The sequence below is a fragment of the Castor canadensis genome, chromosome 10 (assembly GCF_047511655.1).
Source record: "Castor canadensis chromosome 10, mCasCan1.hap1v2, whole genome shotgun sequence".
Classification (NCBI taxonomy): domain Eukaryota; kingdom Metazoa; phylum Chordata; class Mammalia; order Rodentia; family Castoridae; genus Castor; species Castor canadensis.
Genome location: NC_133395.1, coordinates 145132284 through 145157255, shown reverse-complemented (window position 1 = coordinate 145157255; position 24972 = coordinate 145132284). Strand labels below are relative to the sequence as shown.

Genomic DNA, 24972 nt, shown 5'->3' with positions numbered 1-24972 from the left:
CAAAGGGCTGCTCTGACTTCCAGTATTTGTAGGCTCCCCATGGAATTGATGCTGTGGACTTGGGAAATTTCATTACTGGCCAGATTGCATAAATCCCAACGAAGTCACCCTCTAATAAATGCTTGCTCACAGGGTGCAGAGCTTTGTGACTGACACAAGGAGATCCCCCAGCAGTGCATGTACCTAGGAGAACCTTTCCTGTCACTCCTGTCTTTGAGCTGTGGTAGATAAACCACCAAGTTCAGCCAACATTGAAACAAACACCCACTGTGAAAGAATCAGGGTAACTGTGCTCCAGAAGTTGGGTGAGGGAGATGGCTGCATCCAGACCCCTCTATTCTCTGATCAAAAGAGCTGAGCACCTGGGATGTGCTGGGTTTGGGGTACCTTTGTGCTGGTTTTGGGATATGACGAAGAATGCAGTTTTAAAAAATACACCTCACACAGAACTACATGGTTGGGTTTGGACAGCAAACAAAATAAACATGGGAGTCATAGTTATGTGAGATGGAAAAAGATAAAATGGGGGAGGAGGCCGTTTTTCACAAAGTGGTGGGGAAAACTTCATGGTAGGTAACAGCTGAGCAGAGAAGGTGAGAGAGCCAAGTGCACACTGGGGAAGGGCAGTCCTGCCTACGGGCATCCCTGGGTGGAAGCACACACCTGGGAAGCACATATCTGTTCCTGTTTACTCCCTTAGTTCCACATAAAAGGGGGTCCTTTTACGTCTCTGGGGCTCACCCACCCTCCAAACCTCCCACCCTCTCAGATACCGTGGGGCATCCTACCATTACCTCCTCTCCACCTCATGAATTAATCCACCCATGGATTACTGCCCATGACCACACAGGCATGCTTGGGTCTCCTCCGTCCTAAATCCCCCTTCTTTTGCCTTTGTCTCACCTATCTCTTCCCTCTCTGTGCTTTAAACCTCTAACGCACAGGCTCTTTTAAACTTGGGGTTCGGGAAAAGAGTCACCAAGTCAGACGATTACAGTCGTGTGCAGCAATCTGCATGAACTGGGTACAATGGGAGTTTTCCCTAGACGATGTGTGGCTGCGCTTAGTCTTGCCCTCAAGGGTTAAGAAACTGTTGCCGTAGCCAGCGTCACTCACAAGTGCAGGGGTTTATTACAGAATATACGTTAGAGGAGGGGGCAGTCAGAGACACTCGTCAAGCCTGTGCCAGGAACGTGCTGCCCTGAGGGCTGCCCGCCTCTCCTGAGAGATCATTTGCCAAGATCTGGGCTGGGCACCCAGAGCAGGCGAGGCTCTGTAGGGCTGATCTCTGTCAGCTGTTCTCATGAAAGCTGACGCAATTCCCTCGCTTGCAGATGGTTTTACTTCTTTGATTTTGTTTTGCTCTGACACACACTCAAGAGAATGTCTTGATTATTGTCCCATCAGACCAGTCGCCCTCCCTCGTCATTTTATCCCAACCTCAGCGCATACGCAGTGAAGTCTCAACAGTGCAGCCTGTGTCCAGTCGTGTGGCAGAAGCGGTAGACTATTTGCAACTTTGCTGGAACCACCCCAGTGTGAAATGTCTGCCAAGGAGCTCATCGCAAAGCCTAGCACAGCCTCCCTGGCGGGTTACGCCAGGAGCTAGAGGCATCCACGGAGTGAATGTCGCCTCCAGATTCTGTATTCTTGTTACTACGGTTGTAAAAGGGATCTCTATTCATTTTATTCTGCAACGGGTTTTTGCTAGTATATAAGAATGTAATTTACCAGTGTGTTTGTATTACATCTAGTCACTTTACTTTGTCCTCTTTACTGTTATCTGGAACACTTTCTACTTCTCTTTGAGGGAAGACTGTACTTCTCTGTTCTGTGGACATCCATTCTTGGCAATGATTTGAGGGTTCACTGCTATCATCTGGAAAGGGGCTCTCTACATGTATTACTGCTTTTAAAACTACTTCCGGGGATGGGGGCATAGATCAGTGGTCAAGCAATTCTCTAGCAGGCACGAGACCCTGGGTTCAAACTCCAGTACAAGAAAAAAAGTGTAGTGACTCAATAATTTGTTTTTATGCAATGGTCCCGTGGATTGACGGGGTTTAGCTGCTCTTCCTCAGATTTCATATGTTTGTAGTAGCGCTGTTGGAGCTGCAAATCAACTGGAGACCCAGCTGGGCTGGACGTCTGAGACAGCTTGGCCACAGAGCTGCCAGGTGAAGCTAACCTGGAACCTAAGTGGGCTCTCCATGTAGCTTGCACTTCTCACCACATGGCAGTGGGATTCCAAGAGGGAGCAGTCCAAGAACGACTGTTCCAAAAGCGAGCAGGGTGAGTGTTAGAAATACCTTTAAGATATTGGGGTGTCACAAGAGAGATGACACTACTCAGAAGTCAATAGGCAAAGCAAAATTTATTTCTGCAGAAGGGTGCACACCAGGAAGTCTGGAAGGCATGCACACTAGGCAGGAAGTCTGCAGGGGTTTTATCTGACGCCATGCTGTCCCTCTCCTGCCCCTGGATTGGGCAGGTTTGGGGCTCACAGTCTATGCAATTGGCTAGAAAGGGGCCAGGTTAGGAGGGGGCTTTGGGAACAAAGAAGTTTAAAAGTTCAGGGAAGCAGTAACTGTTTTTGGTTATCAGCTCCAGAACCAGGGCATCTAGCGGAATTCTTGCCCAGGCCCAGCTGAGGGTAACAACTCTTTGTTTTTAATAGAAACTTTTATCATATTAAGCTGAGTCCATGAAGTGAGCGTATGAGAAGCGAGTTAGTAAGGTGGTTTTTACTGATTAAATTCTTTGACAGAAAAGACCTGACCTAAGCTGATTCTTTAGTGAGAGCTGGGGGAAGCTGCAAGGCTTCCTACCGGCCTGGCCCAGAAGGCCTAGGATGGGCTCTCTCCATGTTTCCTGGGGGTCAAGCCATACGCTAAGGCCTGACCAGATCCAATGGGCAGGGTAGGACAATGGTAAGCCTCCACACATTAGTAGGAGCAGCCGGCACAGGGAGAGGAGGAATATCATGCTGAAACTCACACTGTGCACTCAGAAAATTACAAAGGAGAAAAGAAAACTGAGAAGAAAAAAGGCACAGACTTTTTAAAGACACAATGCTATTAGATACTTAACTAACCACAGTCTAGTGTAAACATAGCTTTTATATGCACTGGGAAGCCAAAGTGCTCATGTGACTTTATGGTCACACTCATTTTATTGCCATGATCTGGAACCAAACCCACAATATCTTAGAGCTCAGGCCTCGTGGCTTTTGTAAAGCCTTGGCGGGTCTTATTCCTGAAATAATTTTGTCATTTGGCATGTTGACTTAAAAGAAAAAAAAAAAAAGACTGTTTTGGCCATAGTCCCATTTCCATAAATTTCTCCATTCTGATCCTAGTCTTTCTCAAGCTGCCAAAATTTTCATCAAATATTTTCCCACTTGGAAGTCTTATTTCTTAAGTGCCCTTAGGAGGCTTGCTTACACTGTTTGGTCCTTTGTTTATTATTAAAATCAGCAAGGCCAGAGACATTTCCAAAAGTGGTCAAAATACTCATTGGCCCCGCCAGAGATGAGCAGTTGAGTAAGGGTGAGAGTGGATATGCTGCCTCAGGGAGAAGGGCGTCCCCTGCAGATGAGCTGGGGCACCTGAGAGTCATTTGGGCTAAGGGATATTGGCCACTGTGGGGAGCCCGAGGGCTCATACTCAATGCTGGCCTTTCCTGTAGGTGTCAGCAGGTATAGACCATCACCCCAGACTTGACTTGGAATCTCAGCAGCACCACTGACCAGCTGGAGCCCCTAATCAGGCTGTTCAACTTCAGTGCCCTTACTCCTCCCGCCCCCCCAAATCTGTTGCATGCAGGTACTAAGTTTTACCATTTGTGTGTGTGTGTGGAACTGAGGTCAAACCCAGGACCTTGCACATTCTAGGCAAATGAGGGTGTATCTTTAAGCAGTGCTTCTCAAACTTGAGTCACCACGTTTTTGTGGCATAATTGTATACTACAAGTACAATTACTCAAACTTTTCTTTAAATCAAATTATTGTCTTTGTTTCGGTATCTTTTTAATTTCATGTGATCATCACTGAAATGATGGAAAACAAGTAACATATGCCATAAACAGAAAGTAATTTTAAAAATAGCACGACTCTAAACTAACGAATTTTATAACATTCTCTAAAAATCAGCTGTGTGCCACTACGTGACAGGTAGACCCAATTTTAGAAACTGCTCTAAGGGGAGTAGCATATCAACCTGTGTGTCCCCAAGCCCTCAAATCACTAGGGGTCTCTCTCTCTCTCTTTTTTTATTCATATGTGCATACAATGTTTGGGTCATTTCTCCCCTTCCCCCACCCCCTCCCTTACCACCCTGCCCCCTCCCTCTCCCCCCTACCCCCTCCCTCTCCCCCCTACCCCCTCGATACCTGGCAGAAACTATTTTGCCCTTATCTCTAATTTTGTTTAAGAGAGAGTATACGCAATAATAGGAAGGACCAAAGGTTTTTGCTAGTTGAGATAAGGATAGCTATACAGGGAGTTGCCTCGCATTGCTTTAATGTACATATATGTTAACTTCTAAGTTAATTCTTCTTGAACTAACCTTTTCTCTAGTTCCTGGTCCCCTTCTCCTATTGGCCTCAGTTGCTTTAAAGTATCTGCTTTAGTTTCTCTGCATTGAGGCCAACAAATGCTATCTAGTTTTTTAGGTGTCTTACCTATCCTCACACCTCCCTTGTGTGCTCTCGCTTTATCATGTGATCAAAGTCCAATCCCCTTGTTGTGTTTGCCCTTGATCGAATGTCTGCATATGAGGGAGAACATAACGATTTTTGGTCTTTTGGGCCAGGCTAACCTCACTCAGAATGATGTTCTCCAATTCCATCCATTTACCAGCAAATGATAACATTTCGTTCTTCTTCATGGCTGCATAAGTCTCTCTCTTTTCTTGTTTCTGGTGGTATTGCTATTTGAACTCAGGGCCTAAAGCTTGCTAGGTAGGAGCTCTATCACTTGAGTCACATCCCAGCCCTTTTTGCTTTAGTTATTTTCAAGGCAGCATCTGTGTTTTTGCCCAGGGCTGCCCTTGGACTGTAATCCTCCTACCTATGCCTCCATATAGCTGGGATTACAGACATGTAAAACCACAGTCAGCTTGTTGGTGAGATGGGGCTGACTTTTTGCCTCTCAAGTAGTTGGGGTTATAGTTGCCACCATGCCCGGCCAGGGGTCTCTCTTTCACTAATTTAAAAAACCAACAACCTAGGTTGAGTCTGGTGGCACATGCGTATAATCCCAGCACTTTCAGGAGGCAGAGGCAAGAGAATCACAAGTTTGAGGTCAGCCTGCACTACACAGGGAACTCAGCCTGAATCCCCCTTCTGTGCATTGTGGCAGGACTCCTCCAGCCCTTTCCCCCTCCTCCTACCAATACTTTTGTGCATTTCTAAAAGGTTTTTGATTCCCGGGCTGATGAGCTAATGGCTTTCTTCACAGTGCCTGGCTCCTAAACTGGTAACCTGTGTTCCAAACTTCCACCCTAAATCTCGTTCTGAGCTGCAGAACATACTTGCCAATCCCACTTGGTCATTTTACTGACACCTTGGTCTCAGCAGGTTGAAAACACATCTTGCAATCTTTCTGCCCTAAACTTGCTTCTCCCCAGTCTTCCCTGCTGGGAGGAGTACTTGTTCTTCAGTCCTCAGGTGGCAGAGGCCATGTCTAGTCTGGTTGCTGCTGCACTTACTATGCATAACACATTGCCTGGCATGGCAGAGGTACCCGTGTCAGTCAGCTTAAACTGCTGTACTTAGAGTAACAAGTGACCCTGTGTCCTAGCGACTTAGAATAAAGGGGTCTCTCTGTGTCACCTGCATTCTAGAAGCAAGGCCAAAGCATCAATCTCTACTTCAATGCCAGTCTCTTGACACAATAATCCAACTACCTGATATCCCCTGAGGTTCTACTGCCACTCCTGTTCCACTGGTTAAGACCATGTGCATAGGGCAGGAAAGCTCTGTTCTCTCAAGAACTGCTTGGGAATAAAGGCACAGCCTGCCACAGTCCTGGATAACTGTATACAGAATGTGGATATCATGAACAAAGCTTCACAGACAGCTTCCATCATGGATCTAGGACTGACTACTTCATGCAGGTTCAACAATGGTTCATACTGGAGTTGTAGACGTGCATTTGGGGAAGGAGCGCCATCCACTGGCCTAGGCAGTTCATCTCTCACCCAGGCTGAGAGGCAGGCCTCGCACACCATGGTTCACACACAGGAGCCCGGACATCAGCAGAGAGGCTGAAGGCCAGCCAGTGTGCTGTGTGTGTCCACCTCCTGGGCTCCTCCAGCATGCCTCTCTCCATACCTGGCCTGGGCCTCTGGCCTCTGGCCCAGCCCCCACATCAACCCACTGGGCCAGAGGGTCACCATGTGCAGTGGAACTCATCACCAAGGCTCCCTGAAGAATCTCAAAGTTCCTGGGGGAAGGGGGTGGAGCATGATGGGACTGAAGGAATTGCTCTGAGCCTTATGAGGCTTGCTCCTGGAGAGCCAAAAGTCTCACACAGGTCCCATCAAAAGGACCACCTTGAGATGTAGATCAGGGCATGTCCTGTCCTTCCTCATCTAGAATCTCCTGCAGGTGCAGACAGAGGGTGGGAGAGCCAGGAAATCTCACGCATGACCTGTATGTAGCCCAGGCAAGTCTCCAGGCAGGTGAGGCTGGTGGGGCAGAGAGTCAAGGGGTGTTAGTCTGGATGAGAAAAACACCCTACAGGAAAACACAACGGCACAGGTACAACCCAAGTTAAAAAGAGGAATGTACATCAAGGAAGAGATCTCCAGGATGCGTTGCGGCACAGAGACACAAAGACAATGCAGCACATGGACCTTCCGTGTGAGGAGTGTGGGGAGTAGAATAGACACTCTGTTTGCTTTTCTCAGTAACCTCGTCGTAGATGCAAGGAGCACAAAGTGCCTACAGGGGGCGCAGAAGGGCGGTAGAACAGATGCGGAGCAAGTCTGTCAAAGCAAACTTAAAAAAAGAGAGTCTTTACTTTTGAACCACACAAATGTATCACCTTCTATCCTCCCCAAGAATTAACCATGAAAAGGAGACCACATGGCCACGCTCCCCACCACAGCCTTTGAGTCTCTGCAGCAGGGAACAGCAGGTGACACTGTGCTGCCTGGTCTAATGCGCATGGCAGGGGTGTCTGCTCCCCTGGCCGCAGTCCCAGGTGGCAGCCCTCCCAGGAAAGGAGAGGACAAGGAGCTTTGTACTGTGGCGAAGGGAGGAGACCCTGAGGCCTGGAAACTGGGACACGGGCACCCGTGAGATGGGGCTGCAAAGGGACCTGGCAGAAGGGCATTTTGTGCACCACTCAAAAGAGTATCTCCAAGGAAGTGGACCGTCCTGCCCCGGAGCCCCAGAGTCTCAAGGTGACAGGAGGTCTCAGGCTGCCTCTAGTTTTGGAAGGACTCCATACACAGAGTGAGAGGGCAGTCACCCTCTCCCACCTTGACGGCCTCCCCAGCACAAACTTTGTCCTTGGTAAACTTTTGACAGATGTAGGGGCGGTAGGCGTGCAGACCTTGAGCACATGCCTGCGGGGTTTACATTACCCCTGAGGCAATCACCAGGCAGAGAAACCCATCCTTAGCAGCTCCAGGCCCTCTGGGTCCTGCCCATCTGCCTATGGACTGCACTACAGGGACCCACACTTTGCACGGTCTTTAGTGTATGACTTGTCCAGCAGGATGTGAGCCATCCTTGCAACTCCTTCCCATTTGTGTGGGGCTGTGAGGCGACAGTGCTGCCAGCAGTCCTGAGCACACCCCTAGGAAGGGAACTGCTCTTCCCAGCACTTTGGGGCAAATTCTTGCTGTGACTTTGGAACTAGAAGTGCTCCTTCCTGCTAAGTGTCACTTCTCCCTTTACCTGTGCATCTTCCTATTTAAGTAGATGTCTTGTAGTAACACATAACCTGCTGGTTTGTTTGTTGGAGACAGGGTCTCACTGTGTAGCCCAGGCTGGCTGGAAACTAAATCCTCCTGCCTCTGCCTCCCCAGTTGCTGAGATTACAGGAGTGTGTCACCACACCGAGCTTGGTTTGCTAGTGCTTTTTATCTACTCTGACAATGTCTGTCTTTTAATTTGTGTATTTATAGCATTCATATTTCAAGTTATTATTGATACAGTCAGATACTGCCTTGGTTGTAGTTGTTCCTATCTGTCTCACTTGTTTCCTTTTTACCTGCGTTGTCTGCTTTTTGTGCTTTTAATTTGGCATCTTATGAGTCTATTTTTGCTTCTCTCTTAGCATATCCATACTTTCTTAAATTAGTGATTGTCCTAGAACTTGCAATATACATTAGCAACTAACTCAAGTGTACTTTCTTTTTTGGCGTGGGGGAGTTCTGAGGACCAAATCCAGGACTTTGCATATGCTAGGCAAATGCTTTATCCATCATTGAGCTACATCTTCAGCCCTTATAACAGTATGTTGCTTCACCAGCAGTACAAATATTTGATAGCAGAGCATTTCTGATTCTTCCCTTCCATCCCTTATTAAAAAACAAAAAACTGCTGCCATTCTTCCACTCATCCATATGCTGCAGTCATGCAATGGGCAGAAAGATAATTACTGTGGACACTTACTTGCTAGACCAATGAAGAATGAAAAACATTTATCTTACCTTCATTTTAATCCTTCTCCAATGGCTTTCCAATCTAATGTAGATCACTTTTTGATCTATGGCATTTTTCTTCTCCCTGTTCTTGCAGAACAAGTCACTGCAGGACAGGCAATGATTTTCCTCGGTTTTTGTTTGAGAGATGATTTCTCTTCTCTTATTTCTCTTTTACTTCTGAAAAATAATTTTGCTTGATATAAAGTTCTAGGTTAGTGGTTTTTCTTTCAACCTTTTAAATATTTCATTCCACTCTCTTCCCGCTTGCAGAGTTTCTGATGAAAAGTCTGCTGTAATTCTTACCTTCCTCCCCCTTTGGTCAAGTGCTCTTTTTCCTCTGGGTTCTTCCAAGATACTCTCTTTGTCTTTGGTGCTCTACAGTTTAAATATGATATGTCTAGGCAAATATTGTTTGGTATTTATCCTGCATAGTATTTTTGGAGCTTCCTGAGTCTAGTTTACTCTGTCATTAATTTTGGGAAGTTTCAGCTCTTGTTACTTCAAATATGTTCTCTTTCTTCACCTGCTAATGTTCCATGAAACATGTTGCACCTGTTGTCACTGTCCCATGGCTCTTAGACACTGTGTTCAGTAGTGTTCCCACTCTCTTTATTCTTCATTTTGGGAAGTTCCCATGACCAATCTTTCTTTGGCTACATCCTATCTATGTATTGCCCTACTGAATGACATCTGTCATTTCAGTTGCTTTTTTAAAATTCTATCATTTAATTTGGATTTTTTTAAAGTCCCCATCTCTCTGCTTATATTACCCATCTTTTCTTCATGTTGCCCACTTTTTTTTTCCAGTAGAGACCTTATCATATTAAAGTTTTCCTTGTCTCTAATCATTGAAACATTTGCATCATAGCTGGCTCTAATTCTGATGCCTGCTTTGTCCCTTCAGACTGTGATTTTTCCTCTTAGGATGTTTTGTTAATTTTTGTTGAAGGTCCGACATGATGTACTGGATAATAGGAACAGAGGTGAGCAGACTGAGTTTGAAGTTTTCTATTAATCTGGCTAGGAGTTGGGCTATGCTTAGTGTTTGCTGTGGCTGAGGGTGAAAGGGACTTCAAATTCTATCACTGTTATTTCTGACCGCCTTTTATCTTTGGGCTTCCCTAAGAACACCTTACATAGCTGCTGAGCTGTGCACATCTTTCTGCACAGCCCACTGAAATTATGCTGGAGCCTCATTAGTGTGGAGGCAAGGAAGGAGGGAGGGAAAGCATTCTCTACTCTTTATGATTAAATCTCAATGTTTTGAGAGGTATTCTGCGTTTTCTCTCCGGCTTATGTGAAGCAGGAATCCTAAAGGGTGTTGGACCTGGATTCTTGCCCTGGATCCTGTAAGGGTCTCGACAAAGTCATTTTTTCCCTTAACCTAAGTAAAAATGAGCTTATTGGACAGACACTGGTGGCTTTAATAACCTATAGGGAAAGCCAGGCACCAGTGGCTCACACCTTTAATCCTAGCTACATGAGGGGCTGAGATCAGGAGGATTGTGGTTTGAGGCCAGTCCAGGCAAATAGTTTGCAAGATCCCATCTCCAAAATGAACCAGTCCCACCTCAGTACCACAAAAAAAAAAAAAACTATGGGAAATTTGAAAACCTGGGCTTGACACTGGAGAAAAATAAAAGCAGCTCAGAAATCAATGACTTTCTGGACTTTTACTATTGATAAATCTTTTTTTTCTTTTTAAGTTGTACAGTGGGGTTTGTTGTGATATTTACACACAGGCATATAATGTATGCTGAGTCTATTCATCCCTCTATCACTCTTCCTCTCACCCTTTCCCTCAAAATTTTTAATGTTCATTAACCTGTTTTCATATGAGCATTTAATACACCGTGATCATATCTACCCTCCACTTTCCTCTCCTTTCCCCCTCCCCCAGCAGTCCTCCTTTTACATCCATGTCTTTAGTTTTGTTTTGTTTTGAGGTTTTACATCTAGATTTCCCATATAAGAGAAAACATGCAGTGTTTGTTTTTCTGAGCCAAGCTTATTCCACTTAACATGATAATCTCCAGCTCCATTCATTTTCTGCAGTGACTTAATTTTGTTCTTCTTTATGGCATACCACAGTTTCTTTATTCGCTCATTGGTTGTTGGGTATCTGGGCTGATACCATAGCTTGGCTATTCTAAATGGTGCTGCTATAAACATGGGTGTGCAGGTGTCCTTAAAATAAATGCCCAGGAGTGGTACAGCAGGGTGATAGGGTAGTTCTAGAGTTAGTATTTCGGGAAATCATGATACTGACTTTCATTGTGACTGCATTAATTTATATTCCCACCAATGATAGATTAAGCCTCCTTTCTCCCCTCGCATCCTCACCAGCATTTATTGTGGTTTGCTTTCCTGAGGATAGCCATTCTGACGAGCAGGATGGCATCTCATTACCCTTTATGACTAAGCATGCTGAGCATTTCTTTATATATTTATTGCCCATTTGTACTGTTAGATTATTTGCTCTTTTGTGTTTATTTTTTTGAGCACTTTATATATTCTAGATACTAATTCCTTGCCTGATGAATAACTGGTAAATATGTTTTTCCCATTCTGTAGGCTGTCTCTTCAGTCTGGTGGTCATTTCTTTTGTTGTACAGAAGGTTTTAAATTTGAGGTGATCCCATTTGCCAACTCTAGCTGTTATTTCCTGAGCCCTTGGAGTCCTGTTCAAGTAACTGCTGCCTATGCCTATATTTTCAAGTGTTTTCCTGCTGCAGTTTCAGGTCTTATACTAAGGTCTTTGATTCATTTTGAAGTGATTTTTGACAAGTTCTTTTTTTTCTGAAGAGGTGGCCTTGGTTATGGAGAATACACTAGGTATGTTTATAGTAATTACTTTCCTCCTTCTGTCAATGGCATGAGGTAATTTTGTTTGTTGGTTTGGTTGGTTGGTTTTTGGTTCTTCAAGATAGGGTCTGTCTCCCTATATAGCACAGACTGGCCTCAAACTTGCAATTCTCCTGCCTTAGCCTCCAGAGTGCTGCCAGATTACAGCTACAAATTAACTTTCTGTAGCTCTTCACCATGAAAATCAGTATACTTCCTGAAGATAAGACCCATGAAAGTGTGGGGCCTTTGCCCAAGACTGTGACCCATATAGCTCCCCACTCACAGGCCATACAGCCTCTGATAATTCATCAGAATACCATGCAAGTGTTTCCACTAGTCTGTGGCTTCAGCAGCCTCTACCCCAAGTAACGTGACTGTGGCTGTGTTTCTCTGTGTCTCAGTTTTCTAGGTTGCAGTAACAAAGTACCACAAACTGGGTAGCCTAAAACAATAAAAAGTGTATTCACTCACAAGTCTATAGGCTAGATGCCCATAAATCAAGGTGTAAGCAGGCCACGCTTCCTCTAAAACCCTTTCCTGGATCTGCCCAGTTTCTGGAGGTGGTTTGCAGTCTTTGCTGAGCTCGAATGGCAGCTGCAAGGGCCCACCTCTACCCCAGTATGACTTCATCTTAACTAATTATATTTGCACAACTGTACTTCCAAAGGTCACATTCTGAGGGACTGGCGATTAGTGCTTTAGCATAGCTTTGGGGGAACACAAACTCATAACACACTGTGTCCACTCTCTCTCCAGATTTTGCAGTAATGGCTTACCCTACAACCTCAACTCTGAGAGCTGGAGGAAAACTTAATGATTTCTCAGTTGCTTCATCTTTTCGCTCGATGGCAGCACCGTACTCACGGTGAAATGAAGTTTGACTTGCTTCAACTGCCATTTCATGTGACCCATTAGAATTTTTGTGCTTAAAAATTAAGACAGTGAAACAGTTTTGCCAAGTGCACGCAATATCATGTACGCTGTGTTTGTTAGATGCAAATTTCAGTTCACATATGCAGTATTTTACTGAATTTGAAAACTATCTTTAAAATTGAAACTTGCTCTTTCTTAATTGTTCTAAAAGTTAAGAAAATCATGATTATTTTTAACATTATTACTATTACTAAAAATAATTTTGTCATAGAGAATAAGAGGGAAAAAAGATCTCTTTAGGCTATGTGCAGTGGCTCAGCTCCCAGGAGGCAGAGACCAGAAGGCTTACAGTTTGAGGTCAGCCCAGGAAAAAAGTTAGCAAGATCCCCATCTCAACCGATAGCTGGGCCCATATGGTGGTACACAGGTGTCATCCCAGCTATGCAAGCAGCATAAACACAGTATTTTATAAACTGCGTAATTCAGTGGGCGTTAGTCCATTTACTACAAGTTCCAAAACATTCGCAACATCCCAGAATAAAGCCATACAGCCTTTAGTACTCGCTCCCCATCTGCTTCCCACTCCCATCACCTAGCAACCACCACTGCTTTCTGTCTCTCTGGATTTACCTGCTCTTGATGTAACTGCAGTCATACTACAGTGTGGCCTTTTGTATCTGGCTTCTTTCTCTTAGCATAATGTTTTGAGTCACACACAGTCAACCTCTTTTATGGCCAGATAATACTCCATTATACGGCTATACCATGATTTGTTTATCCCTTCATCTGCAGGTGGACACATGGGTGGTTTCCACCTTTCACAGTTGTGGATAGTGTTCCTCTGAACATTCACGTGCAAGTATTTTTCAGGTCTCTGTTTTCAATTCTCTTGGGCAAATACCCAGGGGTGGGTTTGCTGGGTTTTATGGACGTTTCTTTCTTTAACTGTTCGAGGATCCACCAGACTCTTTTCCACAGTGGTTGGATCATTTCACAGTTTGCAAGCAGCATGTGAAGGTTCCAATGACTGTACCACGAACATATAATTTTTGTCAATTAAAAAGTAAATGAATAAATAAGTTTTTGAAAGAAAGAGGGAGGGAGGGAGGGAGGGAGAGTGAGAGAGAAAGAGAGAGAATGGTTTTAAAAACTGCTGACCCAAGCCTTGTGGCCTCCTGCCTGAGAGCCCCGCTTCCTGGCGCTTCACCTCCGAAGGGGCTCACTGCACACTGCTGGGTTGAAATGGAACCACGTTGTCCAAGTTTTTCACTTTCCTTCAACAGCAACAAAAAGAACCTGCCATTGACTTGAAAAGTGAAATGCAATTTGTTCTTTCCAAGAGTTTGTGCTCTGTGGAAGTGATAAGAAAGGTTGAAAGTAAAGGAACAGATGAAGAGAAACAAGCAAACGCAAGGAAAAAGCAAACAGTGACAATAAGAACACCAAACGGTGGGCTTTAACGTTAAAAGCATGAAGAAAAAGCATTCTGCAAAGAATGTGAGGGGCTGTGACGGTAACTAACCTGTATGCATCACATACAGGCCTAGAAATGAGAGCATTCTCCTTCCTTGCTTATGGAGCCCCTCTTTTGCTGCTGGACACTGTGTGCATATAGACTCAAGACACAAACTGGTATTTTTTTCACTTGATATGACAGGCGTTTTAAATTTTTTCTTTTTTGAAAACCTAGGTTACTTGTTTATTATTATTATGATTCTTGACAAGGCCCTGCTACGTAGCCCAGGACAGCCTGGAACTTGCTATGTAACCCAAACTTGCCTTGAATTCATGATTCTCCTACTCCATTTCCCAAGTGCTGGGATTACAGATGTGCACCACCACACCTGCCTTCATTTATTTTTCACTTGGCAATAAAATTATACATATTTATAATGCAGACTCTTGTCTTTTCATGGGGGAATTCACTCCCTTCACATTTTATATGGTGTATTATTGATTCTATTCTTTCCATCTTGACTTGATTTTATTTTATATATATATATAAAAGAATATATATATATATATATATATATTTTTTTTTTTTTTTGAGACAGGGTTTGGCTATGTTGCCCAGGCTGGATTCAAATTCCTAGGCTCCAACATCAACAAAAGAAAATCAGTCTATATAACAGATTACACTAATAAAATGCAGGAGGGAAATCACATGGCGACAAGATGCATGCAAAGCATTGGACAATACCTAACACCTTTGCATAAGAAAAAGAACACTCAGAATCTAGAAACAGAAGGAAACTCCCACCATGTGATCGAGGGCATCACAAAAACATCAGTGGTCTCAGCTTTCACCACTGCTATTCCACACCATACTAGAAGTTACAGGGGAGAAATTAAGCAAGAAGAAGAAGCAAAAGGCATTTAAGTAGCAAATAGCTTATCTCCAATCATTGACAACAAGAGCCCATGTATGGAAAATCCCAAAAATCCACCAAAAACTAAGAGCTAAGAAACAAAGTCAGCAAAATTGCAGGATTCCTTTGTATCTTTGTACACAAGCCAGAAAAACTCTGAAAAAGTAATCAAGAAAATAACTCCACCTGTAGCAGCACTCAAAAGAATAAAATAACTAGGATTAGATTGTACTAAAGAGGTAGAAGACTTGTAAAAATGAGAACTACAAACACTGCTGAAGGAATCGAAGAGCTATAAAGAAGTAGGGAGACAGTCCATGTTTGTGTTTGAAAGACAATATATTATTCAGATGTCAACACTGCCCAAGCATACTACAGATTTACTACAATCTCTGTCAAAATTTCAGTGATCTTTTTCTTAATAAAAATGGAAAAGCCAATCCTGAAATTCATATGGAACTGCAAGGGGCCAAAATAGCCACAAGTTTTAAAAAGAAGAGTATCACACGTCCTGATATCAAAACTCAGTACAAAGCAACAGTAATAAAAACTGCATGGAACTGCTATAAGAACCAATGCAAAGATCACTGGAAGTGAATTGACAATCCAGAAATAAACATTTATCTGTGAATGATTAATTTTCAACAGAGAGCCAGGCACCATGGTACATGCCTATAATCCCACCTACTTGGGAAGAGGAAGAGGAAGAGCATGAGTTTAAGTCCAGCCAGGCAAAGTTAGTGAGACCCTATCTCAAAAACAAAGCTATAAACAAAAGGTCAGGAGGTGTGGCTCAAGTGGCAGAGCACTTGCCTAGCATGCATGAGACCCTGGGTTCAAATCCCAAGTATCAGAAAAAAATAATTGCCAGAGCAATCAGACTATTTGGATATCCATTATGCAAAAAAAGTTGAACCCCATCACAAACCGTGTGTACAAAAATCAAAGTGGATCAGGAATCTAAGTGTAGGAAACAAGAACCATAAAACTCTTAGAAGAAGACATGAAAGTGAAGCACCCTTGTGGATGATAACCACAGCAACAAGTGACAAAGGATAAAACACAGGTAAATTTGATTTCACCAAAATGAAAAGTTGTGGCACTCTCAAGAAAAGGAAAAAACAACCTACGGAATGGGAGAGAATATTTGCAAATCATGTATGTGATAAGAACCTGTTATCCAAATGTTTATAACCCAACAACAAAAAGACAAATGATTTAGTTAAAAAGTGAGCAAGTGGAATTCTTTCCAAAGGATATGTACAAGTGGCTGATAATACGGAAATAATGTCAATATTATTAGTCACTGGGAAATGCAAATTCCAATGAGGTACCACTTTTAGGACGGTGATTATTTTGGTCTGTCCAAGCTGCTATAACAAAATACTATACACCAGGTGGCTTATTCATGATAGAAATCCAAGATCAAAGTGCCAGCAGATTTGGTGTCTGGTGAGGGACCGTTTTCTTATAAATGGCAGAACATCTCACTGTGTTCTTATGTGGTAGAAGGACAAGATAGATCTCCAAGGCCTCTTCTATAGAGACAGCAATCCCATTCACAAGGGACCCACTCTCACGACCTCATCATCTTCCCATGGCTGTATCTCCTGACAGCATTATATTGGGATTCAGGGTTAGCATATGAATTTGGAGGAGACAAATATTTCAAACATAGGGACTTATTTTTTTAATGGAAAATTACAAGGATTGATGAAGATGCGGAGAAACTAGAACCCTTGCACACTGTTGGTGGGAATGTAAAATGATTCACTGAGGTGAATGTGTTTGGCAGCTTCTCCAAAAGTAAAGCATAGTATAATTGTGACCCAGCAGTATCACTGCTAGTTGTATCCCCAAGACAATTAAAAACAGGTTCCCAAACAAATGCAAATCAGAAGGAACATGAAGACCCCCTAGCCCAAGAGCTCTACCTAATGATGGAGAAACCAAGGGCCTGGGAGGGGCACTATTTGGCTGGTGAATCACAGTTCATGATCAGGTCAGGAAAATTGTCCAGATCTCTCAGGAAGGAGACAGAACCAGAGTACACAGGGAGGGGCTCAAGTGCTACAGCAGCTGCCTAGCAAATGCAAGGCCCTGAGTTCAAACCCTCGTGCTGCCGACCCCTCCCGAGGAAGACTCTAAGATAACGATAAAAAGCATGGTAGAGTAAACACATAAGCTAGTAACGTAGTCATTTACTGCTGTGACCAAGGCTTCATGCTTGCTGTGCAGTGCAGAGGGTGTGTGCCCCCCCACAGCCTGTGATGTCACGACTGTAACACCACTAGGCAACAGGGATTGTTCAGCACCATCGCAATCTTACGGGACCCCTGTTGAACATGCCACATGTTACTGTGGGGCTCGTGACTATGTGTTTCCTTTTTTGTTTGTCTGTTTTTGCTTTTTGAGACAGGGTCTTTCTATGTAGCCCAGGCTGGCCTTGATCTCCCAATCCAATACCTCAGCTTCCAAGTGCTGGGAGCACAGAGGTGCCCCACCATGCCCAGCTGTTTCCTCTTTAACTAACTTTGAGTAAACATGTACAAAGCCTGAAGAACCTGAAGGAACAACAGTAGATGGGCCTGTGACTGGAGTACTGTGACATCACCTGCTGAGAGATGAATGGACTTCTCTCAGACAAGACAGAATCCCGCAGATCTGACCAGCGGGGGACAGCGTAGTGCTGCAGAGACCCTGACTCCTGGTCTGCCGAAACCTCTACCAGGGGTGTTGACAGTACCCCCAGAGCTCAGGTTCTAAATCAGGGCGGAGACAACACCAGACTGGTCAAAAGTCCCACAGAAGACACCTTAACAAGTTACCCCACTGAGAGCAACAGGCCTTGCAATGTCAACACTGTGGACTTTCCCCACAGTTGGATCAGATCCAACTGCTCAGCTGCTGATTTCAAGACCTTGTCGTATGAACCATGCCTATTTTTATACACCAGAGTCAGCCTCAGCATGAGAGCAGAGATCTGGGAGCAAGACCTACTATGGACAGAAGGTGCCAGGTTTCCATTCCAGGATGCAGGGCTGCCCTAGGACTGTTAGCAGGGGCAGAGCATTTAGCTCTCCTCCACCTCCTGTTCTTCTGTTCCTCCCTCTCCTCCTCTTCATCCCCTCTTTCCTCCTTACCCTGTTCCCTGGTCTCTGGTAGGCTCTCAGGGCCTGCACTGCCTGTCCTGCCTGGCACTAGCTACTTTGCTTTCTCCTCTCAGTGTGTGCAATTGATTTTGACTCAGCTCAATATGCCAGTGACGCAAAGCCCCTGTGTGCACCCATCCCCGGGTCCCTTTCATCTCACTTGCACAATGGAGACTGTAGTTGCATCATCTCAGAGGCCTAGATAGAGCACACTCAGCAATCCCAGGGCTTCCTGCTGCCTCTTCAGGAACCATCCTCTGGCAGGGATATGGAGGGTGTAGGATCTAAGAGACCCCCACTAAGAGAAAGGCACAAGACCAAGCTTTCGTCTCAGTCCCCAGCCTGTGGCTGCAGCCGCTGCCTCCTTCCGTCCAGTTCTCCCCCAACTCCTGTCTGGCTCAGCTGGGCCACCAGTCTTTGATAAGGGTGCAGTGAGTCCTTCTCAGAGTAGAGGGCTCCCCTCTGGATACCCAAAACACCCCAAATTTAGAACTTGCTGTTAAGAATAGCATTGGGCTACTCGGGAATCTTGGGGCTAGTGCTGAAGTCCACTCAGGCCTACCTTAGAAGTAAAACATAGGATAACACAAAATAAAATCAGCTAAAAGATGATCAAATTTAATAGGCCATGCATGGTGGTCATACCTCTAATACCAGCTACATGGGAGGCCATGTTTAAGGATCACAGTTTGAGGCCAGCCTGGGCAAAAAGTTACAGAAACCCCATCTCAACAAGCAAGCAGAGCGTGGTGTACATTTGTAATCCCAGCTACACAGAAGGCCATAGCTAAGAGGATCATTGTTTGGGCCAGACCAGGCAAAAACCCAAGACCCTATCTGAAAAACAATTAAAGCAAAAAAGGGCTGAAGTGGTAAAGTGCCTGCCTAGCAAGTGAGGCCCTGAGTTCAAACTCTAGTACCATGAAAACAAAAAAAAAGATCAAATTTAAAAGTTGGAAATTTTCTTTAAAAACTAACCACTTGTATGAATGGAGGGTAGATTTTATGGCACAAAGGTACAGGTATAATTTTAAATGCAATTTATTGCTCAAATTAACAATTTCCTACTTTAACCCAAATCCCAGTCAGTTCAAGGATTCCCCATCCTTTTCCTGAGTCTTTGTCCCATTTGGCTTCCCTAGTGCTCAGGTGAATCCTCACCAACATCACCTACTGACCACAGTGTCATCCCAGCCGGCCTTTGGCCATCGCTGGTCGATGCTGTTCACTTTTCTCTCCAGACGGTGTCACTTAATGAGTCCGCCCTCACTGAGCTGTGCTGCACTGTCTCTTTTGCATGAGAGACATTTGAGTGTTAACTCACTTCTCTTCCCTCTGGCAGACAGAACAGTGACCCCCGAACAATGTCCACGTCCTAGCCCCTGGCCCAGTTAAAAGTTCTGTAATGCGGTAGCATTCAGGTTGCCAATCAGTCAACTGACTGTAGGATGGGGATTATCTCCAGTTACCTGGAAGGCCCCTCAGAGATGAAGGCCAGGACATAGGCATGACACAAGGTCAGACAGAACTGGCCACTGCTGGCTGCGAAGCAGGAGGCCTCTAGAAGTTGGAAAAGCCTGGGAGACAGATGACAAGTCCTGCCAACAACTTGATCTCAACTCTATTGACCCAATACACACTTCCAAGAGAGTAAATTCACGCTGTTTTAGATGCTAACTTTTTGGTAATTTGTTATAACAGCCTGTAACTCAGTTTTCTGTCACTATGACAAAATTCCTGAGATAAATATTATCAAGGAGGAAAGAAAAAGGTCATTTTGGCTCACAGCTTAGAGATTTCAGTCTATGGTCAGTTGGCTCTATTGTTTTTGGGCCTGTGGCAAGGCAGCACACCATGGTGCCAGTGCATGATAGAGAAGGTGGCTGGCAAGCACAGAGAGAGAGAGAGAGAGAGAGAGGCAGAAAGACAGAGAGAGAGGAGGGCTGGGGTCCTAATATCCCCTTCAAGGGCATGCCCCCAATAACCTAACTTCCATTAGGCCTCACCTCTTAAAGCTTCCACCATCTCCCAATAGTGCCACAGTTGGGGCCAAGTCTTCAACACACAGACCTTTGGGGAACACTTCAGATCCAAACTATAGCCATAGAGAACTAATATGCTTGCCACTTTACAGATGAGGAAACCAAGACTCAGAGAGGTAGGAAAATTATCCAAAGTCACAAAGCAAGTAAGTGACAGACTTTGCTTCAAAGTATGGCCAGAGTGACACGTGGTGCACCAGCCAGCTGAGCACACTTGGCCTGGGATCAGCCTTGCCTGTACCATATGCAGAGAGTGGACCTGCAGCAACTCACACCCCAACCAAAACTGAAAAATCAACACCCCTCAGACCTCCTTACCCATTGCATCGAGTGACCTAGTGGAATACAGAGTCCATAAGTAATGGAAGCTTAAATGAAGATTCCGTAAAGGAAGGAAACTGGTTTATATGGAACATTTGGTCTTCAATTTCAGATTCTCTGTAAGCGTTTCCATGTTCCTAACTCCCTTATACTGCTGGAGTTTTCCCAACTTCCTCCAGGCACTAGATTCTCTTTGCTCCTTCTCACAACCAGAACCTTTCCCTATGTCATGAACAGCAGGTCAATTCCACTCTGGTTCCTACTTTCACAACTGCATTCTGGAGTCCACCATATGGTTCTTGGGTAAGAAAACTTGTCCTCTTTGGAAGGTCCTTATCAACCAACTTGCAGAATCTGGGTAAGCTTGGAGAACCCCGGTTCCAAGGGGGTTACTCTTTCCAAATACAGAGTTGTCCCACAAGGAATTCTGATGCACTTCATTTTCTCCATCTCTATTTATCTGGAACGGGTTGGCTTCGGTCCTGACTCACCCATGCCCATCCTGGGCCTGCTCCAGGGTCAAGGAAAACTAGAATCCACTCCAGTGTCTGTGTCTCTGACTCAGGGCTCATACCCATGGTCTTTGGAAGACAGAGGCTGTAGCAGAAGGTAGAGGCTGTAGCATTAGGACTGCCTCATGACCTGGAGACATGAGCATGCCTCTCCTCACAGGCAGTTCTACCCTCTTAGGGAACCCCATTATCCCTAGGGCCTGAGGTTCCAGTCCCCACATGCTGGGAGAGGGGAAGACCTCCCTGGAAGGCAGGCTCCCAGACTGAGCCTTCAACCATGGACAGGCTTGGAAGACATGGCTAGAAGCCCTAGGGCTCTCATAACAGGAAAGACCTCTTGCCTTCAAGGACATCCTCCCAGCTCCATGTGCTGGGCAAAGGAGAAATGGGAGCATGGAGCTCTCCCTGGGGCCAGGGCCCTGCAGTGGCTCTGTCTGAGCTGCTTGTAAAGAGGCAAAAAGAACGAAGCCAGACTAGCACAGTATGGTTCTTGCTTATGGCATCTTATTCCAGTTAACTACAAGCACCTTTAATAAACCCACTTGACCTTCGCTAGCCACTCATATCTTCTGGTAATGTTCCATCATCTCTAAAATAGAGGTAATACTCAGAGTCCATAGGGAAGGGTTTCCAGGAGCCCCCTCAGATTTCCAAAATCCAGAAACTCAAATTCCTTATACAACATAGTGTAGAATTTGCATAGAACCTACGCACATCCTTCTGTATACTTTAAATCATCTTCAGATGACTGATAATGTCCAAAATAATGTAAATGCTATATAAATCACTGCTACAGTTCTTAAAGATGCAATTTTTTTCTCCCTAAATATTTCAAGTTCCTGCTTGGTTGAGTCCCTGAATACAGAACCCATGAACACAGAGGCCTGACTGTATTTCTAAGGTGAGATACTAGTTAGAGATGAACTTTGTGGACTACAGCGGTCCACTCAGAGGCGGAAGGTAGGGTGCAAAGGAGGAGCAGACATTGTGGGGGGGCAGGACAATAGTCAGCAGGGTGCAGAGTCCAGGCCTGGGCCACAATGGCCTGCAGGGGACACACTGTGATTCTCTCTTCTTTCAAGCAGAGTCCTAGGAGTTCCCACTTTCTAGGAGAGAGCAGCCTCAGCTTGTCTGTGCTCAGCTCTCTTAGAACCAGTATTTTGGCGCTCTCAGCCAGACACTCCTCACCTGCTCACTCACCCAGTATACTCCACTCTTATTATTAAAAGAAATCAAGAGTGGTAAACATTGAAGTGCAGATACTGGTGACAAGAAACATAGCTGTCCTAAACGTAACCCTACAGACCCCAAGAAAGAAATGGCTTGGGGGCGTGTGTGAAGGAAGTGTGTCTGGGGCCCACTGCGGGGCTAGACTTAGCCTGCAATTGGATGTCCAAGCCAAGGAGAGACAAAGATGACAGTGAAGTGCAAATGAGGAGGTCAAATGTGTCCGCAGACAGGTGTCTAAGAGCACTGAAGTGGATTCGATTCTGTGCTGTTCCAGCTCTCTGGGAATGGAACCCTCCTTACACACAGCTGGCGATGGAGTGGTGGAACGTCCAGCAAAGCATGATGAATAGATGAGAGAGCTGCTTCCCTGGACCTCATGAATTCAGCACCTGACATGTGAAGCTGCAACATTTATGAGGAACCCGAGGTTTATGCACATCTCTGTTTCATCTGCCTCCCTCTACTTAAAGCACACACATACCCAGAATTCTGAGTCAAGGGAATCAATCTACTTCGGTTGTTGCCAATCTTTCCCTGACACTCTCAGGCTACCCAGCTCAGGACAGAGTAGGGTACAGATAGGAGAGGTTCCCCAGAGTGAGCTGATGGGCTATTTGCTGTGAAGAATCCTAACTAGGGCCTAACACAAAATGCCAAAGGAAACTGAGGAAAACCTGCCAGGTGAGGGCTGTAAGGAGGGCTGGGCAGCAGCCAGTTGCAACTCATAGGTCAGTCAGAAGGGGGCAGCTGGGCTCGGCTCCAGGAATCTGCTTGATGGGAAGGAAGGTTTAAGTCAGATTTTAAAAAACAAAACAGGGGGCGGGGGGAAGGGTCTAGGGATGCAGTACAGTGGTACAGTGTAAGCTTAGCATGTATAAGGCCTGGGTTCAATCCCTAGCACCACAGGGGAAAAAAAGACATCCGTATTTTTGTATGAAATCAAGTTTTAAAATCCTAACAAGACCAAACAAAACACATCTGTGAGCTGGACATTTGTGGGAGACTGGAGACGGACTGAGGTGTCCTGACGGCTTGTTATAACTGCAGTGCCTGGCCTGAATGGATGAATTCCTGAATGGATGAATGTATGGATGAGTGAGTGAATCAATGAAAGGTTTGGCAGGATACCTTGGCTCCCATGCAGCTGGGAGGCTCATGTTTACCCCGTGTCCCATGGGAGAACACAGTGTCCGGAGGGAGCGTGCTGTGGAGGTGCTGGAGCTGGCATGGACACCAGGTCTGGCCAGCAGCCTTCCTCAGCCAAGAGCCAGGGTGGAGAGGGCCAGACCTGCTGGGTCAGACCCAGGGGCCTTATTGACACTACAATTCTCCAGGCAACGCAGTCCAGTCCTTAAAAACAAACACAGACACACAGACACAAGGATCTGAAGAAGTAGGCCCTGGCTGTGCCCCTCAATATCTCTCTGTGAAGCTCTTCCCAGCCCACTACATCAGGGGAAGGCTCAGTCCTGAGAGGCCAGGCTGGGCAAGGGCTGCCGGGCCAGAGAAAGGAATCAAGGTTAGCCTCCCACAGGGCCGGTCCAGGGTGCCAGGGGTGGGAATTCTGTGTCCAGGACTTCAGGCCGTCTGTGGATCCACCTGTATATTAAGGAGACAGAAGTTGTGTTTGGGGCCTCTTGTGTGTACACACCCTGCTGAGTGTAACTATGCCATGGATGTACGTGCTCCTTAGGTGTGAGTGTATAACCTACTGTGTTTTAGGTATACACCACTGCAAAATGTATGTGTAGGGGTCCACAGCGTGTAAACATCTGGTATGTGAGGACATGTCTCTGTGTGAGCAATCACCCCTACTACATACAAATTTCTGTGAAGAGAATGGTGTTTGTGTCTACACCAGAGTGTGTGCCCACCTGTACTATTTCTGTGTGTATATATAAAAGCTGTGTATGTGCCTATGTGTTCAAATCCCAAGGCCCAGGTGTGAGGGTGGCCCATGTGTGTCCTGGCACTGTATGTGCTCTTGGCCTTGCTCACTTCACCACCAGGAGCCTGCTTCCTTATTCTCCCACAACAGACACCAAGCCACATCCCTCTGAGTATCTGTCGCAGATAAGCAGGACAGTCACTACAGTCACTAGCTTTCAGATCACAGTCTGCAGGGCTGAGGGGCAGCCCTGGGTGGGGAGGTCGCTGGGCCTGCATTCCTGGCCTTGAGCTTACAGGCTGGAATTTGTACATTCCATTCATAACATTCCTGGAAGGGGGGGCGGGGAGGAAGGCTGAGAGTTAGTGATTAAAAAGGAAGAAAGAAGGGCTTCTTGCAGCTCTAGGCTGTGTTCTCCTGCTTGCCCTGGCACAGGCCCCAGCAGCTGAAATGCAAGGAGCACGTGAGCTGGTTAGCGAGCAGCCTGGCCTTGGCTGCCTCCTGAGCTGCCTAGAGAGGCGCCTGCATCCAGCTGGATTTACCCTCTACAGAGGTATGGGTGTGCAGCCTGGAACCTGGGGGACTCAGGAAGGCTGACAGGATCCCTATCCCCAGGTAGCCCCTGTGGCTGTAACTGGGGAAAGAGAATCAGCCACAGAGTATACCAGGCCCAGAGGGACAAGAGAGGGCAGGGTAGCCAGGGCCACCTCTGGACAAGAGAAGGAGATAAAGTTCTTTGCCCACAGGTCCCCTACTGGAAACAATTACCACTGCCATTTTATAGATGAGGAAACTGAGGCTCAGGGAGGAGATAAAGTTGCTTTTGCCACTTGTTCTCCATGTCCAGTATCTCCAGGGAGCAGCTGCCTTTGAGAAGCACCTGGCCTGTTCACAAGATGTCTTTGCTCTCATGCCACCTTAGCTCAGGCCCACTGTCATCTGAACTCCCTGGGTTCAACACCCCTCTATTAAAACTGTGTGTGCCCTCACATTTGTCTTAAGGGGATCGCTTTCCTCTCCCCATTGAGATGTGCCTTCCCCTCAGGACAGAGCCTGTGTCCTGCGTGTGCTAGGTGAG

At 45.6% G+C, this 24972-nt stretch overlaps 1 long non-coding RNA gene across 1 annotated transcript; it reads left to right on the top strand.

The window, feature by feature from the left end:
- The first annotated feature begins 965 nt into the window (after window positions 1-965).
- LOC141411550 (uncharacterized) lies at window positions 966-22983 on the top strand. The gene is made up of 3 exons (XR_012436399.1): window positions 966-2292; window positions 21613-21677; window positions 22281-22983. It is a non-coding gene; the product is annotated as an uncharacterized lncRNA (long non-coding RNA).
- Window positions 22984-24972: the final 1989 nt, after the last annotated feature.